The sequence below is a fragment of the Mauremys mutica genome, unplaced genomic scaffold, assembly GCF_020497125.1.
Source record: "Mauremys mutica isolate MM-2020 ecotype Southern unplaced genomic scaffold, ASM2049712v1 Super-Scaffold_100191, whole genome shotgun sequence".
NCBI lineage: Eukaryota > Metazoa > Chordata > Testudines > Geoemydidae > Mauremys > Mauremys mutica.
The window spans coordinates 248,079-264,657 of NW_025423284.1; positions in this window are offsets into that span (position 1 = coordinate 248,079).

Sequence of the window (16,579 nt, forward strand, 5' to 3'; positions counted from 1 at the left end):
TCTCGGCTGGCAACGGGGCCTGGGAAGGGCCAGGAAGGGGAGGGAGGAGCCAGTGTCCCCCATGGAGACGGCCCAGCCCCAGGTTTCCCAGTCCAGCTACTCCCCAGCACCTGCTGGCCCTGTGAGTGTGAGGCAAGAAGAATCCATCTCATTCTGTTGTTGATTGAATATCCCTGAATAATCCCCTCCAATTTCCCCTCCCTTCTCTTGAACTGTTAAATGCTGATGTCAAATCTTCCAGATGTTGGTGCTTCTGTCTCACATTAGCAAATATATTGTTTGTGCCCCATTTTCTCCTCCGTTCTGAAATACTGATATCGAATTCTCAAAAATCTTCCCACTTTTCTCTCCAGGTGTGTGACTGAGACCAGGACTCTTATCATACTGAGCGTGGCCCTGTTCTGCCAGGCGCTGCAGAGACCCCAGGTGAGATCAGACCCCACTGTTGTGCCAGGTAAAACTGAGGCCTAGACCGAGATCACGGCCCCCTTTAAGCCAGGCGGTGCACGACTGTGACCTAAACTGCTGCATCCATTGTGCTGGGCACTTCAGAGATCCTGCTGAGTCTGGCATTGCACTGACCCTAATGAAGATCACACCCCACCACTGTACTGGGCACTGCACAGAACCCTTTAAGCCAGGCGGTGCACGACTGTGACCTAAACTGCTGCATCCATTGTGCTGGGCACTTTAGAGACCTCGACTGAGATCTGTGTCCCCGTTGAGTCTGGCACTGCACTGACCCCAACCCAGATCACGCCCCACCACTGTACTGGGCACTGCACAGACCCTGACAGAGATCCTGCCCCCACATTTTACCAGTTGCTGCAGGGACCCTAAACAAAATCCGGGATCCTGCAATGCTGGGAGTTGCAGAGTCCCCGACTGAGGTCAGGCCCCTGTTCTGCAGGGCTTTGCATAGACACTGACCAAGATCAGGGTCCCCATTGTGACAGGTGCTGAACAGACACCAAGGGTATCTCTACCCTGCCGTTAAAACCCCCAGCTGGCCCATGCCAGGTGACTCAGGCTCACAGGGCTCAGGTGAAGGGGCTGTTTAATTGCAGTGTAGATGTCTGGGCTCGGGCTGGGGCCAGGCTGTAGGACCCTGCGAGGTGGGAGGGTGCCAGACCTTGGGCTGCAGCCCCAGCCGGAACATGGACACCACCATTAAACAGCCCCACAGCCTGAGCCGTGTGAGCCCAAATCAGCGGGCACGGGCCAGCCGCCGGTGTCTGACTGCAGTGTCGACATGCCCACAGGGACAGGCCTTGCCACAAAAAGCTCAAAGGCTAAATAGGCCAATGGTGGGAGGCGACTCTCCATTTTACAGATGGGGAAACTGAAGCTCAGAGAGCTGAAGTAATTTGCTCAAGTTTGCATGGAGAATTTGGGGCAGAACCTAGATTGTTTAAATTCTTGCCTCTCCCCTTAAACCCAAGCCCAGCGTGTGTGTGTGCAGCATTGTTTGGCCTGTGTTTGCCTTGCATTGGCTTCCAAGGGAGACTGTGGAATTTCTTTCACTGGAGGTTTTTAAGACCAGGTTAGAGATACACCAGTCTGGGAATGTCTAGGGATACTTGGTCCTGCCTCAGCACAGGGGGCTGGAGTAGACGCCCTCTCAAGATCCCTTCCAGGCCTACACTGAAATAATTCTCTTTTGTGCTGTGTCCTGTTCTACGCTGAGCTGTTTTGCCTGTTGCCTTTTGGAACTATGATGCACCATGCTGTGTTGCATAGTTTTATGATGCGTTATTTTGCCTCAGCTGGTTTGGTGTCTGTGTTATGTTGGTTTGAGTTGAGCTCTTTTGCATTGTGTACTTTTGTTCTAAGGTGTGTTAGTTTGCAGCGTGTTGCTTTCTTCTCCTTAGTATTGTGTCATTTTATGCTGTGCAGTGTAGGTTGTTTTTTTTTTTTTGAATTGCCTGACACCATGTTTTCATTTGGTTTCATCATGTTGTTTTATACGTATCTATATTGCATAACATCATAGCAATGTAGAGCTGGACAGGACCTCAAGATGTTGTCATGTCCAGCTCCTTCTGCCGAGGCAGGACAAGTGTATGTAGATTGTCTCTGACAGAGCTTTGTCCTACTTGTTCTTAAAAACTTCCAGGGAAAGAGACTCCCCAGTCCCCCTTGTAAGACTATTCCCGAGCTGACCTGCCTTAGCTCTGGGGACACCCACACAGACTGTAGTGGTGAGCAGCTCTGGAGAGAGAGGAGACCCCAGTGAGTGGCAGCTGGGTAAAGAGACTGAAGTTGGGAGGAGAAACATTGACGTGTCCAAGGTCACCCAGGCTGTCCGTGACCGAGCTAGAACTAGATCCCAGTTCTAGTGCCACCGTACTGCTGTTTCTGAAGGTCTCTGCCACCCTGGTGTTTTAGGCACTGGTGCAAACCCTTAGTACAGACAGAATTTACACTAGTGCACTCTGATTGGTACTGGTGCACCATGTCCCTATTTGAAGGCTTGCAGGGGATAGGGGAGGGGGGGGCAGTGACCTCCCAGAGGCCTGGGGCTGGCTGAACAGTGCAGCTGGTAAGGGAGGGGCAGCAGTGAGTGCTGGAGGTATGAGCCAGGAGCACGGCCCCACAGGGCTGGACACTGACTTCTCCTGACCCATGACCCATACACCCAGCTGTGTGCAGGGACCACAGCTGAGCTGCCTGCCAAGACAGCCTGTGCATCCATGGGCAAACCACCTCTTTCTGCAGCCTAATACAGTGGGGTCTGGGGACCTTTCCAAGCTGCGGGTGATGTGGCTCTGGCGTTAACGGGATCTGTTCCTGGCTCTGTCCCTGACCTGCTTGGTGACCTTGGGGAAGTCACAGCCCCTCTCTGTTTTCCTCCTCCCCATTGTTTACTTGGATTGTGATCTCTTTGGGGCAAGGACTGTCCCTCTCTGTCTGTGCAGTGCCCAGCACAATGGGGGTGCTGATCTCAGTCAGGTTCTCTGCCATGTGCTGCACGATGGGGCCCTGATCTCCATCAGTGTCTGTGCAACACAAAGCACAGCTGATAGACTCACAGACTTTAAGGGCAGAAGGTAGAGGTGTATGTCAGATGAGGTCTCATCGGTGCCTTGTATAACAGTACTAACCCTTTCATGTATAGCTCAGTGGTTTTAGCACTGGCCTGCTAAACCCAGGGTTGTGAGTTCAATCCTTGAGGGGGCCATTTAGAGATCTAGGGCAAAAATCTGTCAGGGGATTGATCCTGCTTTGAGCAGGGGGTTGGACTAGATGATCTACTGAGTTCCCTTCCAACCCTAATAATCTATGATTCTATGTGTCTGCTGGAAATCCCTCACCTGATGTATCCTAGGACTGCATTAACCCATTTCACGGCTGCATCACATTGGCAGCTCATAATTATCCTGTGATCAACCAGTCTCCTCCTCTGTCACTTCCAATTGACAAACCCCCAGCTTATTGCAAAATTTTGCACTTGGGGACTAACAAGTCGAATTTGTTCACTATTGATTTTCATCCCATTTCAATTACTCCAGCTTTCAAGGACAATCCCTCCCTGCTCTGTGTCCCACTCCCACTTCTTGTGCCAAGATCACTAATAAAAGTGTTGAGTAAGATTGGTCCCAAGACTGATCCGAGGAACTGCACTAGTAACTCCCACCAGCCTGACAACTCACCCTTCAATATGACCCCCTTGTAGACTCCCCTTTAACCAATTCTTTATTGACCTTTCGGTTCTCATATTAATCCCCATAGTCTCCAATTTAACAAATAGTTTCCCATGTGGAACTGTATCAAAAGCCTTACTGACGTCTAGATCAGGTTTCTCTGCACAATCTACCTTTTGTAACACCATGTTTTATTTATTTATAGTGCTGAAGGCTGAGAGGAAGTGTTAGCAGTAGGCTGGGAATGGCCATGTGGAGGTGAGGGAGGGGATGGCAGACAGTGGGGAGGCAGGAGGATCCGGCATTGGAGGTGTATGTGGGATTGTGTTTTGTAGGAGTCCATGTCTCTGCTCCCTGTGGCCGTGGCTCGTTCCGTACCAAAGCAGCATGTCAGCAGAGCAGACGCACGCACCGTAGCTCTGCCTGGAACACGCAGCGTTCACTGCCAGACGGGCTGGGCGATTTTTCAGGGACCCAGCTTGATATGCCTGGCTGGGGTGGGTTCAGTTGGGCGGGGGTCTGGGCTCTGATAGTTTGCGATGTTCCTTTTTGCATAGTCAGTTCTTTCCATTTATTGTTTTACCCCCGCCTATGCCTGAGGCCGCTCTCTTCGTAACTTGCTTCAGTTATTTCACTTCCAGTTTTTAAATGGGATCTAAGAATTGCAAAGCTGAATGAAAGATAAACAAACAGAACCATTTGAATGTCAGCCCAGAGCTGGTAGAACGGTACCTAGTGACGGTCGGCTGTAATGACCGGGTTCCCTACAGTGTTTTCTGGTGGGGCGGATAAAGCAACATCAAAGAGCCAAATGCGCATTTTAGGGCGAAAGGGCTCGTCAGGTGTTTGCTCTCTAAGGAGCATGTCACCGGCCAGGGCCTGCAGTCTGTCAGGAGAGGTGCGCTGGGGTGTATTTAGGAACCTCAAAATAAAAGGTGAAGACGGCTGGGTCACAATATCCAATGAAATCTTGCAAACAATTATACAAATGGACCCTACTGCTGTTAAAACAACATGGTATTAATATTGATTCAAAACTGACATTAAAATTAGGAGAGAAACGCATGAGAAATGAACTGACACCTACTTACCATTTCTTAATGCCTAATATGTTGACACTCCCTCACCGCATCTTTTTTTCAAAGCGATGCACAGCACACGGTCAAGTTAATGAATGGAAGCACACCCATTATTGACTGCTTTGTGCTGCATGAGCATCTGATTAAGCACCTAATTACAACTGTACCACTGTAAGTGGAAATGCATCAGCCCAGCTTAGCTCCAAGGTGTTTAGATGTGAATGAAAAGTTTCTAAATTAAATACATGGCAGAATGGTTAATGGGGAAAATACACTGAAATGCCTCTACCCCGTCCTGTTGACTTCTTCTCCCAAACCCCCCATGAGTTCTGGCCTCTTGGTCAACTCAGCTCCCAGTCCCCCATCAGCTGTGCCCTCTCCCAGCCTAACCCATTTCTACTGCAATTCTTCACCCTCCTCATCCAGGTAGGGGGTTGGCGCTGCAGCCCCTGAGGTACCTGCGTTAATCATTGTCTCTCATACTGGGGCTATTTAGATTTCAGGGAACGATTCAGAATTACTGACTCTGGGAGGTGGGAGAGCGTTTGCTCTAACGGCCACGTTCAACTCTGGTAGCCTCCATGTTACCTCATCCTCCCCCATGTCTCTGCTCATGTCAGTGTCACCTGATCATAATGCCACTGGCTTCAGCAGAGCTCGCAGACAGGAGCTACATCACAAGGGGGTTACAGTACTGAGAGTGAAATACATCACAGGGAGGGTGTAATTATCCTGAAGTGAAACATTCCAGTCTAGGAAGCGAAAGAATTCAAGTACTTCATTACTTAAAATTATGCTTGAAAGGATTGGATTTTTATGAATAAATTGCAGTAAATGTTAATTTCACTGTACACACACACACAGATGAAAAAATATTTATATAGGTAATATACAGAAATGCTTCTAGAGAAAGTGGAGTTTGATTTAAGGATATTTACACTGTATATTTTAGGTGTGACATTGACAATTTCTCTTTGAACAGTTCTATGATTTGGCTTTTGGACTCTCAACAGTTACTGTTATTAAATAATTGTCTGACGACCCCCATAACTTCCCACAGCTCTGAACATTGAAATTGTGAACATTGAAAAAAGGGCTTAAAAATAAATATCGCTATCTATTGAAATTAAAAGAAAGAAATAGACACAATGAATTTTGTCAAACCCACTTAACAGCAATTGCAATATGCTAGGGGATGGAAATTCACAACTAAGGCACCAACCTTAATTCTGCCCTGTAGTGACACCAGGCAATTGCCGTAGGGCTACGAATTAGGCATTTTAGTGATATCGTTCTGATCTAAAGACACACGAGATCTTTTCCTCAGGATATCACCGTCACTGGGTTGTTTCTCTTAGTGGTAATTCCCAGAAGTGAACAGATTAATAACATCAGTTATGAAGTGGCCATTTCAGATTCCTGGGGAGTGTCTTATTTTGCACTAGGGGCCAGGTCCTTGGAGAGACGGAACCTTGGTTGCATTTTAACTTCTCCATGCTCAGCAGCTTCTAGAATTTGGTTCAAAGTATTTACACGTTTCCCTGCCCTGTTCTTAAAAGTGCTGCTTTAGAAAGTGGGGAAGGGCAGGAACTGACTGCAGGATCAGTAGCCGAGTCCCTTAGATATTTATAGCTCATCGGAAGGAGGACGGGGATTGGTGGGTGTCTGGGGATTTAATAATAAACACACAAATATCATTGTTCTTAGTGAATTTTCATCTTCTAATTCCCATAACCCACTAATTATCCCTGGCTGCCACCAGCAGTCTGGGGAGGGAGGACTAGTAAACTCCTGTGGCCAGTGTGGAACTGAAGGCATAAGGATCTTTCAGTGACTGACTCAAAGTCACCCAGAGTGAAATTCATTTAACTGGGTAAAGCCCTAGTTGCTGAGCTCTGCAGAGGGGTTGGGAGGTGAATTCCATCCCCCATTCTTGAGCATGGACCCCCCTCCAATTCTCACCCTGATCTCAGACACTACCCCAACCTTCCCCTGCAGTGATGGACCCACTTGATGCTGCCAGAGCCATCTGCCATGGGACCTGGAGAGGACAGAGGCCCAGCTCCAGAACTGCTCCCCCTGCCCACAGCCCCCAAGCTGTGCTAGAGTTGCCCTGATTTGTCAATCTGCAGATCAGTCCAGGTGTAGAAAGACCATCTGGGGCTGTCTGCAGTGTCCCGTTGCTGCTGTGAGGGGAATGGGATGGTCCCTCATATAGGATACAAACATACCCAGGGGCAGAAGGAAAATGTAGCTTCTTCCAGGGGTTTGAAATGTTTGGTTTAGAGTCCTGAGCTCTGTCTTCCTGTTTGTCTCCTCCTGCCACTTTCAGATCTCTTGGAGAGACAAGGTGGGTGAGGTAATTTTTTTAGAACCAATTAAAAATACCTCTTTGCTATCCTGGGACCAACATGGGTACAACAACTTTCCCCTCTGTACCCCCTCCCCATCTCACCTCCCCCTCAGCTGAGACTGTCCCATGTGATAGGAAAATAAGGGTTCAGTCCTGTCACTTGTCACTTGTCAGTTAAAATCCAATTAGGGAGGGCAATACATACTGAAGGATTTATCCAGAACACAGGGCGCAGCCTGTAGAATAAACCCCAAAATCCAATTAATACCACAGTCCCAAGCATGGGTCCCACAAATTTCTTCCTGCCAGTATGTAATTTTTTGTTTCTTCACCAGGGTCAGTTCTCAGTGTCCTTTTCAGTCAGGAATTCCTGGACTTTGGCAATGTCAGTGGAGTGAGTGCTTCTTCTTCTTTCCCAAAACAATCAAGGTTTAGCATCCTACAGGGGAGAGATTTCCAGCACATATCACCCTGTAATGGCTTTGCTTTTTCTAGAAAAGTCTAAAGGCACAGTTGGTCTGTCAGTGGACAAGGGAGCTTTTTTCCTGCTGTCCAGAAGCACAGTAGAACTAGAAGAAAGAATAGGCTAATCATCAATAGGAAAATTCTCCTGATGTGGAGGGGTCTTTTTGCAGTGAGAATCCTGGGACCAAGCAGTCAGTCTGTGGCACTTCACAGTGGTGTCGGTAGTCAGCAGGACTGGGAAAGGGCCTTTCCAGCGTGGAGCCAAGGCAGTCCTTCGCTGATGGATCTTTATGTAGACCCAGGCTCCTGGTTCCAACGAGTGGCAAGGTTGCACAGGATCCTTTGGTAGTGCTTCCATCACCTGTGCATAAAAAGACTTAACACATTTCATTAGTGCCTGACAATACTTAAGCATTATGTTATCCAGCAATTGAATGTCCATCTGAGCTGGGGTTAGTGGGGATGCAGTTGGTAGTCACATTGGGCGTCCTGTCAAAATTTCATGAGGGCTGAGTCCAGTCGTTCGATTGGGAATGGCTCTCATACACCTCAGTGCCAAAAGAAGGGCATCCGGCCACCTTAAGTTCGTTTCAGCACAAATCTGGGCCAGTTTATTCTTTAAAATCCCGTTCTGGCGTTCCACTGTCCCAACTGTGGGTGGTGAGGGCAGTGAGTTGCACATAACTCCTTTACAATCTGTCCAGTAAAAATGAATTCCACGATCACTGTTGATACCCACAGGGATGGCAAAACGTGGCACAAAATCTTTAAGCAAAATGTCACAACAGTCCTGACACCTGCTTTTCTGCAGGGAAAAGCTTTAACCCAATTGGTAAATACATCAACTAAAACAAATACATATCCATAACCACAACATGTAGACATCGAAAAATCAATCTGAATATCTACAAAAGGTCCCCAAGGAGGAGAGTGGGCTGGCCGCTGCACACCAATCTCGTGTAATTGCAGCAACCATTCCCCCCCCCCTTCCCTTGGTAGGCAGCCAAGCGGTGTCCTTGACTGGGGCCAGCGCATGTTAGCCATTCTCTGGTTGTTTTTTCCATTTAACCTACAAAGGAAACTTTTACTCTTCAATTATACACCTTTTTCATACCATGAACACATAAACAGTACTCAGAGTAGCAGCCGTGTTAGTCTGTATCCGCAAAAAGAACAGGAGTACTTGTGGCACCTTAAAGACTAACAAATTTATTGAAGCATGAGCTTTCGTGAGCTACAGCTCACTTCTTCGGATGCATAGAATGGAACACACAGACAGGAGATATTTATACATACAGAGAACATGAAATGGTGGAAGTATGCATACCAACAGGAAGAGTCTAATCAATTGAGATGAGCTATCATCAGCAGGAGGAAAAAAAAAAAACTGTTTGAAGTGATAATTAAGATGGCCCATAGAAGGTGTGAGGAGAACTTAACATAGGGAAATAGATTCAATTAATGTAATGACCCAACCATTCCCAGTCTTTGTTTAGACCACAGGTAATTGTGTCTAGTTTGCATATTAAAACTTCAAAAACAGACTCCAAAGAGAAACTGCTGAACTCGAATTAATATGCAAACTAGACACAATTACCTGTGGTCTAAACAAAGACTGGGAATGGTTGGGTCATTACATTAATTGAATCTATTTCCCTATGTTAAGTTCTCCTCACACCTTCTATGGGCCATCTTAATTATCACTTCAAACAGTTTTTTTTTTCCTCCTGCTGATGATAGATCATCTCAATTGATTAGACTCTTCCTGTTGGTATGCATACTTCCACCATTTCATGTTCTCTGTATGTATAAATATCTCCTGTCTGTGTGTTCCATTCTATGCATCCGAAGAAGTGAGCTGTAGCTCACGAAAGCTCATGCTTCAATAAATTTGTTAGTCTTTAAGGTGCCACAAGTACTCCTGTTCTATAAACAGTACTGTTATACAGTACAGAAGTATTATCATTCAATGTATGCCACATATACCCTTTCACTAAAATTCTCCTGATTACAGAACTTTGGAAGAACAAGCCAGGACAAGCACACCCACTTTGAGAAGTTCACTTAATATAACTTCTAGTCCAATAGCTATCCACCATCCCCAGCCCTCGGGCTAAAAGTCTGAGGTAGCCAGAAGGATCCCTTGTACAATATGGGGAGTGGGTTAACTTTTCATGTCCTTGCTTCCAAAGACTGTCAGTATGATTTTAACAACAATTCTCAATTAAAAGATTTGGCCAATGTAGTTTCTTTCTCTTACTGAAGAAAATGTATTAGACTTTAGTATATCACATTTTTCTGATGTAACCAAACACTTTGTATTCTAAGTTGAACAAAACAAGTATCTGCATTGCAATGCAACATTTTCGCTTGATGTCAAATCAGACCATCTCATGAAAATATTAAACACAACAATTTTTTTTTTTTGCCACGAGACAAAACACCACAAAACAGAACATAGAACACACAACATAATTGTGACTGCCAGTAAATCATAGTACGTTGAATGCTGTGCAGCTGGCATTAATGTTCTTTGATTATCTGAAAGACAAAAACAGAGGTCCACCCCTTCGGGGCAGTTAAATACTTAAAATATACAAATACTGTTGTTGATTCTAGGCAAAACAGAGGAATTACCCCATATTTTCTCGTATGTGCTTCTTAGTCAGCCCTGGTTCAGCGGCCTCTACCTTATCAGTTAGTTAATTTGCATTAACACAGATGCTCTCCGGCTTGCTTTTTTTTTTTCTCTCTTACTGTTAACTCCTGCTTTTAAACACTGAAAGAAAACATCCCCACGTATAGTGCCTGTAGGGCCTAATAAAATTTCATTACATAGCACTGTATACATTCTTCAACTGATTTAACAAAATCGTTCATAGCCAAATGAGTGCAATCTAATAATTTCTTTGCCTGAATTCATTCACAAACATGTCAAAGACACCAAAAAACTGTTCTCTTTAGCTTTTTCACAAAGTTCAAGTGCTGTTCCCCCCAGCAAACAGAGTCAATTTTTCATTTTCCCTTAAAAATCAATTGCTTTTTCCTTCCAACAGCCACTTTACCAATGCAAATCACCATTCCAAATATCCTTCTGAGTATTTGAAATCCTCATGCTTATATTCACTTACTCCTTCTTTCCACTACACCTTCAAAAGTTTCCAACCTGTTTTCCAAATCTCTCTGTCTGTTGCCCGCCTGCCTGGGCCCGATCCTTTTTTCTCGCTGAATCGTCCCTATCCTAGGCACTACCAGTTTAGCTAGGAGGGTGGGCTTCACAACTAGCCCTCACCCTTCTGGTCTTGTCCCTAAAACAATTTTACTCCCAAACTACTCGAGTCCTCCCTAGTAAGGCTTGCCACCTGGGCAAAAATACATGGCCATTGGGTAAAGGCCATTTACTTAACACATAATCCAAACCCCTTTGGGGGTCTACCCAGAGACCCACCCATTTGTCTGCTGACACTTAAACAAAAAAGAAAAGTACACAGAGAGCAGAGAAAATTACAGTCTAAGCCAGATTTTTCCACTTCTAGTACATTGTCCGTTACAGGGGGGGGGGGGTGGGGACGACAGAATTATCTCAGTACAACCTCAGAGCTTCATCGCACACATGGCTTCCACCCTGAGGAATTACGAACGAGAAGTTCAGTTCCGCTCACACACCCAACGCCCAAATGAACAGAGCAGAAAAACATCAGTAACCGGTTAAACAAAACAGAGCCAAAGCTAAATAGTGCACCAAAACCAAATAGTGTCTCCTTATTCTATTAGGGCTCACCTTTAACCATACAATCCTTATCATATAATACCAAACAATACCAAACAAAGCAAACATAAAATAACAAGGGTAAAACAGATAGATGGTGTAAATTCTACAGGGCTTCCCAATTCTCTATTGCTCACCAAACTGTGACAAATTTCTGTTACCAATTATCCCTTATGTCAGGTGATCAAACTGACATTGCAGGACTGGGGGGGGGTAGATAGAGAAATCACACCATATATCCAAATTTTAAAGCTTCATTAAAAATAATAAAACAACAATGGAGAGTATTGGGAATGCTCCCACCTCACACAGGAAAAATATGAATGCCCCAAGCCTTAAACCACTTTAATACTCACACATGTCTCACTGGGAAGTTACGCTTTGCAAATATAATTCCAATTCTGTAACTTGTAGTGCCTCTATTTTCCACAAGCAGCTGGGGCTGAAAGCAGTTTTCTTTGCACTTAGCATAGTCCGCACTAATTCATGACCTTGAAGACAAAACAACTTCTCCTTTATCTCAGGGCTAAGCCGAATTTCAAATTAACCCGTTCCTAGACAAATTGCTCACACTGTGTCAGAGGTTTTTCTCTGTGATTAAAGCTCCACCGAGATATATGATCTTATCTAGATTGAAGGTACCTTCTAATGGGCATTGTTTAAATGAATTTTCACGCGTATACAGATTCCAATCATTTAAATACCTGCAGGTTTTAGGACCATAATGTACGTACATGTAATATGCTGGGGCACCCTTAGGGGGTGAGGTGGAATATTTAGACAGTCCCTTACCCATTTTCCACTCACACAGGAGAGACTCACAAGGAAAGGGGAGGGAAGATGGGTTCACACACTCCTAGACCCAGGCAGCTTCCTCGCCGGACTATGCCAGGCTGAGTCAGCCCACCGTGGGTCGGATCTCCTAAAGATCCACTAGTTACCGGGCTAGCCACTCACACTGGTGTACACACACACACACCAAGGCCTCTTTTTCTTCCTTTTTCCTTTTTTTTTTTTTAACCCTTTTTCAACCTTTTTATCTCTTTTTTTTTTTTAACCATGATGCATCTTTACCTGGTCCGGACCAATACCATGAGGCGGTATGACAACCCCTCTTGAGGCGGTAAAAACCCCTCAGCACCGGTGCATTCTAATGCATTTACCTATGCATTACCTTATGCATTTCCTTGGCCAACTCAGCAGTTCCCAGTACTGCTATAAACTAACCTTATTGGGGCCTCTCCCCAATACCACTTTGCATCTGATCCTGCTGCACAGTCAATAAGTTCAGATGGCGTGAGCCCAACAGAGAGACAGACGTCCTCAGGGACAGTCCTCCTCCGATACCCCAATAGAGATTTCAAAAGGTCTCATACCTCTCATGTGGCGCCATGGGGTTCGAAGGGGAATGATCCGTAGTAGTTGTCTGTGGGTCCGTGGGCATTGCCATCCCGGACGAGCCCCCAAATTGTCAAAGAAAACTTGTTCTCGCTTTTTGTTTGGGTGCAGCAAAATTAAATACTTTATTATTTCTCCAGTAATTACAATGGAGGGAGAGAGTGCCATAGGACACAGGGTCCTGGACAGGTCTCTCAACTGGTAAACAATTACATCAAGCCTTTATACCATTGTTTCAGACAATTTCTAGCAATAATACAGACAGTAAAAAGCAACAAATAAATTTTGTTTATACATAAGCTTTTCTGCTATCTCACTAGAAAAACAAGACTGCAAGACTGCATATTGCAAGGTCTTAATAACTTTCACACAATTCACTCTGTCTTACATTATCTTGCTTCCTCACGTCACCAGGGTCACAGTTAACCTAACTCATGCTAACTAATATTCATTAAGATCTCTTCAAAACCTTGTTAATTATTTACTGGCTTCCACACACTGGATTGGGTCTTGCCAGCACTAACGGGAGTGAAAGCCTGTGTGCATTAATGACAGCAGCACCTCTGGGACTCAACACATAGGGAGAAGAGATGGGAGTGAGCAGGTTATGTTTGTGCCAGGTGTGAGTTACTCATGTGGGAATTCTGCACCGCTGCGTACGCACAGAATTCACGTCCAGCGCAGAATTTCTTTTTTTAGGCTTGAAGAAGATACGTTCTGCCTGAGAAGTGCTACAGTTCTGCCTTTCACCCACCAGAGGCCCCTGTGGCACCAGAACAGGCAGCAGCCAGCTGGGTTCATCTTGGTGGTAATTTGTTGCCCCGAGCTGTACCCCAAATGGGAGGAGAGTTAGTGGGTGCAACTGGGGAGAGTCCTGAGACACGGCTGCCACTGGGGTGGGGACAGGGGGGTCATTCTCAACTCGCAAGAGGGTGTGGAAAGGGCACAGGAGGAGCAAGTGTCCCCTATGGAGACTGCCCAGCCCCAGGTTATCCAGTCCCAGACGCTTCTTCCCCCACCGTACCCCAAACCTCTTCACCCCTCCAACCATCAGTTGCCAGGCTTCCCTCGCTGCGAGCCCTTCCTGACTGCAGAGACCCTCTGAGCCAGTCGTGTGTCAGGGCTCAGCCCTCTGGCTGCGTCCTCAGGGCACTTTCTTCCTCTCTCGGGGCACCGTGCCACAGGGACCCCACAAATCTACATTGCTTTGGCTTCAGCCCCGGGTGGTGGGGCTCAGGGCCCTGGACTTCAGCCCCACGCGCTGGGACTGGAGCTTTCTGCCCTGGGCCTCAGTGAGTCTAATGCTGCCCTTGCTTGGCCCCTGCCCTGAAACCTGCTAGTGGCCCCCAGGGGGCCCAGGACCCCTAGTTGAGAACCACTGCCTTACCCCACGAATCACAGCAATGTTCAGGTTCCTGACAGTCATAGAATCCTAGAATATCAGGGCTGGAAGGAACCTCAGGAGGTATCTAGTCTAACCCCCTGCTCAAAGCAGGACCAATCCCCAACTAAATCATCCCAGCCAGGGCTTTGGCAAGCCTGACCTCATGCCAAAGGACCAGTCACTTACTGAGATCAATTGAATCTTAGATCTCACAACAAAGACAATACTTGTAGCCAGTCCTGTAATAACCTGTATTAAGACTTATTTAAAAGGAAAGGAGAGTTGTTTACAAAGTTAAAGCAGGTAATCCTATAGATGCAGACGAGTTACAGTCTTAAATTTCAAAAGGTAATAGAAGTTTCTATAATAAGCAAGCTCTGCATATTCTTTAGGACTAACCCAGGCTAATCAGCTGGGGATCTCGTGCTTATGCCTAGAAACTCCCCCCACCCCCTGAGTCCAAGCAGCATACAGATAATCAGTTCCTTCTGTATGGGGTTTTTTATCCCCTTCCTGCCATGTGCTCTGAGCTGCAAAGTCAGCTAATGGGAAGTCAAGAGCACAACAACAGTCTTTTGTCATCTTTAACATCCCATAATAGTCTATCTGGTGTTGATGAACTTTCCTGCCAGGCAGGGTGTAATGCATTCGGTTGCCAGTCAGCACTTCACCTAGGTAAAGTCTCTCTCCTGTCTGGTGATTTACAGAGCCACAGAGGCTCACAATGCAACTAGTCAGATGTTAACCTAGGCAGCAACTCACAAGCATTCAATGAAGTGTAAGCGCATTCTTATAATCCTAATACCTAATACTAACACAGGTGAGTCAGACTGATTCCAGCGATGCGTTTGTCCCTGTTCAATGAAGACATGGGGGCTTTTGCAAGAGCTAACACCTCATCTGCCAGTGTCACAGGCAGGCTGGGCAGGGATGGTGTCTCTAGCCTCTGTTTGCCAGAAGCTGGGAATGGGTGACGGGGTGGATCACTGGATGATTCCCTGTTCTGGTCATTGCCTCTGAAGCACCTGGCATTGGCCGCTGAGCTAGATGGACCATTGCTCTGATGCAGTGGGCAGCTCTTATGTTCTTATGTCCACAGTCTGTATGAGGAGTATGTACTCATTTGGACTCACTGGGGAGCCACAGAAAGAAACAAGATGTGCTGAGGCAAGAAGGCCCAGTCTCAGAGCCCCCGGGGTCACACTTGCCAAAGGCTAAAACTAGGCCCAGCCCAAGAAGGGGGCACTGCCAGGAGAGACTCTACAAAGGCTAAAGCATCAAACAGCTTTGTAAACCTGAGAGAGCTGCCTTGGGGACAGTGACAGGGAGAATCCCCAGAGTGACTCCTTTGATTCTGCTCGTCTCTGGCCTTTGGTTCTTAGAATCATAGAACTGGAAGGGACCTCGAGAGGTCATCTAGGCCAGTCCCCTGCACTCAAGGCAGGACTCAGTATTATCTAGACAATCCCTGACAGGTGTTTGTCCCAGCCTGCTCTTAAATATCCCCAGTGATGGAGATTCCACAAGCTCCCTGGGCAATTTATTCCAGTGCTTAACCACCCTGACAGGGAGTTTTTTTTCCTAATCTCCATCCTAAACCGCCCTTGCTGTAATTTAAGCCCATTGCTTCTTGTCCTATCCTCATAGGTTAAGAAGAACAATTTTTCTCCGGCATCTTTGTAACAACCTTTTATGTACTTGAAAACTGTGATCGTGTCCCCTCTGAGTCTTCCCCAGTTTTTTTCAATCTTCCCTCATAGGTCATGTTTTCTAGATCTTTAGTCATTTTTGTTGCTCTTCTCTGGACTTTCTCTAATTTGTCCACATCTTTCTTGAAATGTGGCCCCCAGAACTGGACACACTACTTCAGTTGAGACCTAATCAGTGCGGAGTAGAGCAAAAGAATTTCTTCTCGTGTCTTGCTTACAATACTGCTGCTAAGACATCCCAAAATGATACTTGCTAAGCAGTGTACTATGCATTTGTCCTTATTGAATTTCATGCTATTTACTTCAGACCATTTCTCCAGTTTGTCCAGATCATTTTGAATTTCAGTTCTATCCTCCAAAGTCCTTGCAACCCCTCCCAGCTTAGTATCGCCCGCAAACTTGATAAGTGTAAGAGAGAGACTCTGCTGCTGGGAGGGTTTCACCATGTGTCAGAGGGTCACACCCTGGTGGGAGGGGGCTAGGCCTGTACTGGAATAAGGTCACTCTGTGCTTCACAGTGTGGCAGAACCTAGAATGTCCATTAGCAGGGAACAATGCTGGGGGGAATCGACATGTGGAAAGGACAGAAACCCTGTCTGCATTCTCTCACATTGCCCTTCTCGCCCTGGCAGGTTACAGAATAACGTCCACGTTTTGCTCCAGATCATCCCATCCTCCCAGGGGGAAGGAAATGGCTGCAATGGAGCTGGGTCAGGTAAGGGATTATCAGGGAGCTGGTGGTGGGTTCTGCTTGGAGGGAGAGAAGCAGTAAATGTAC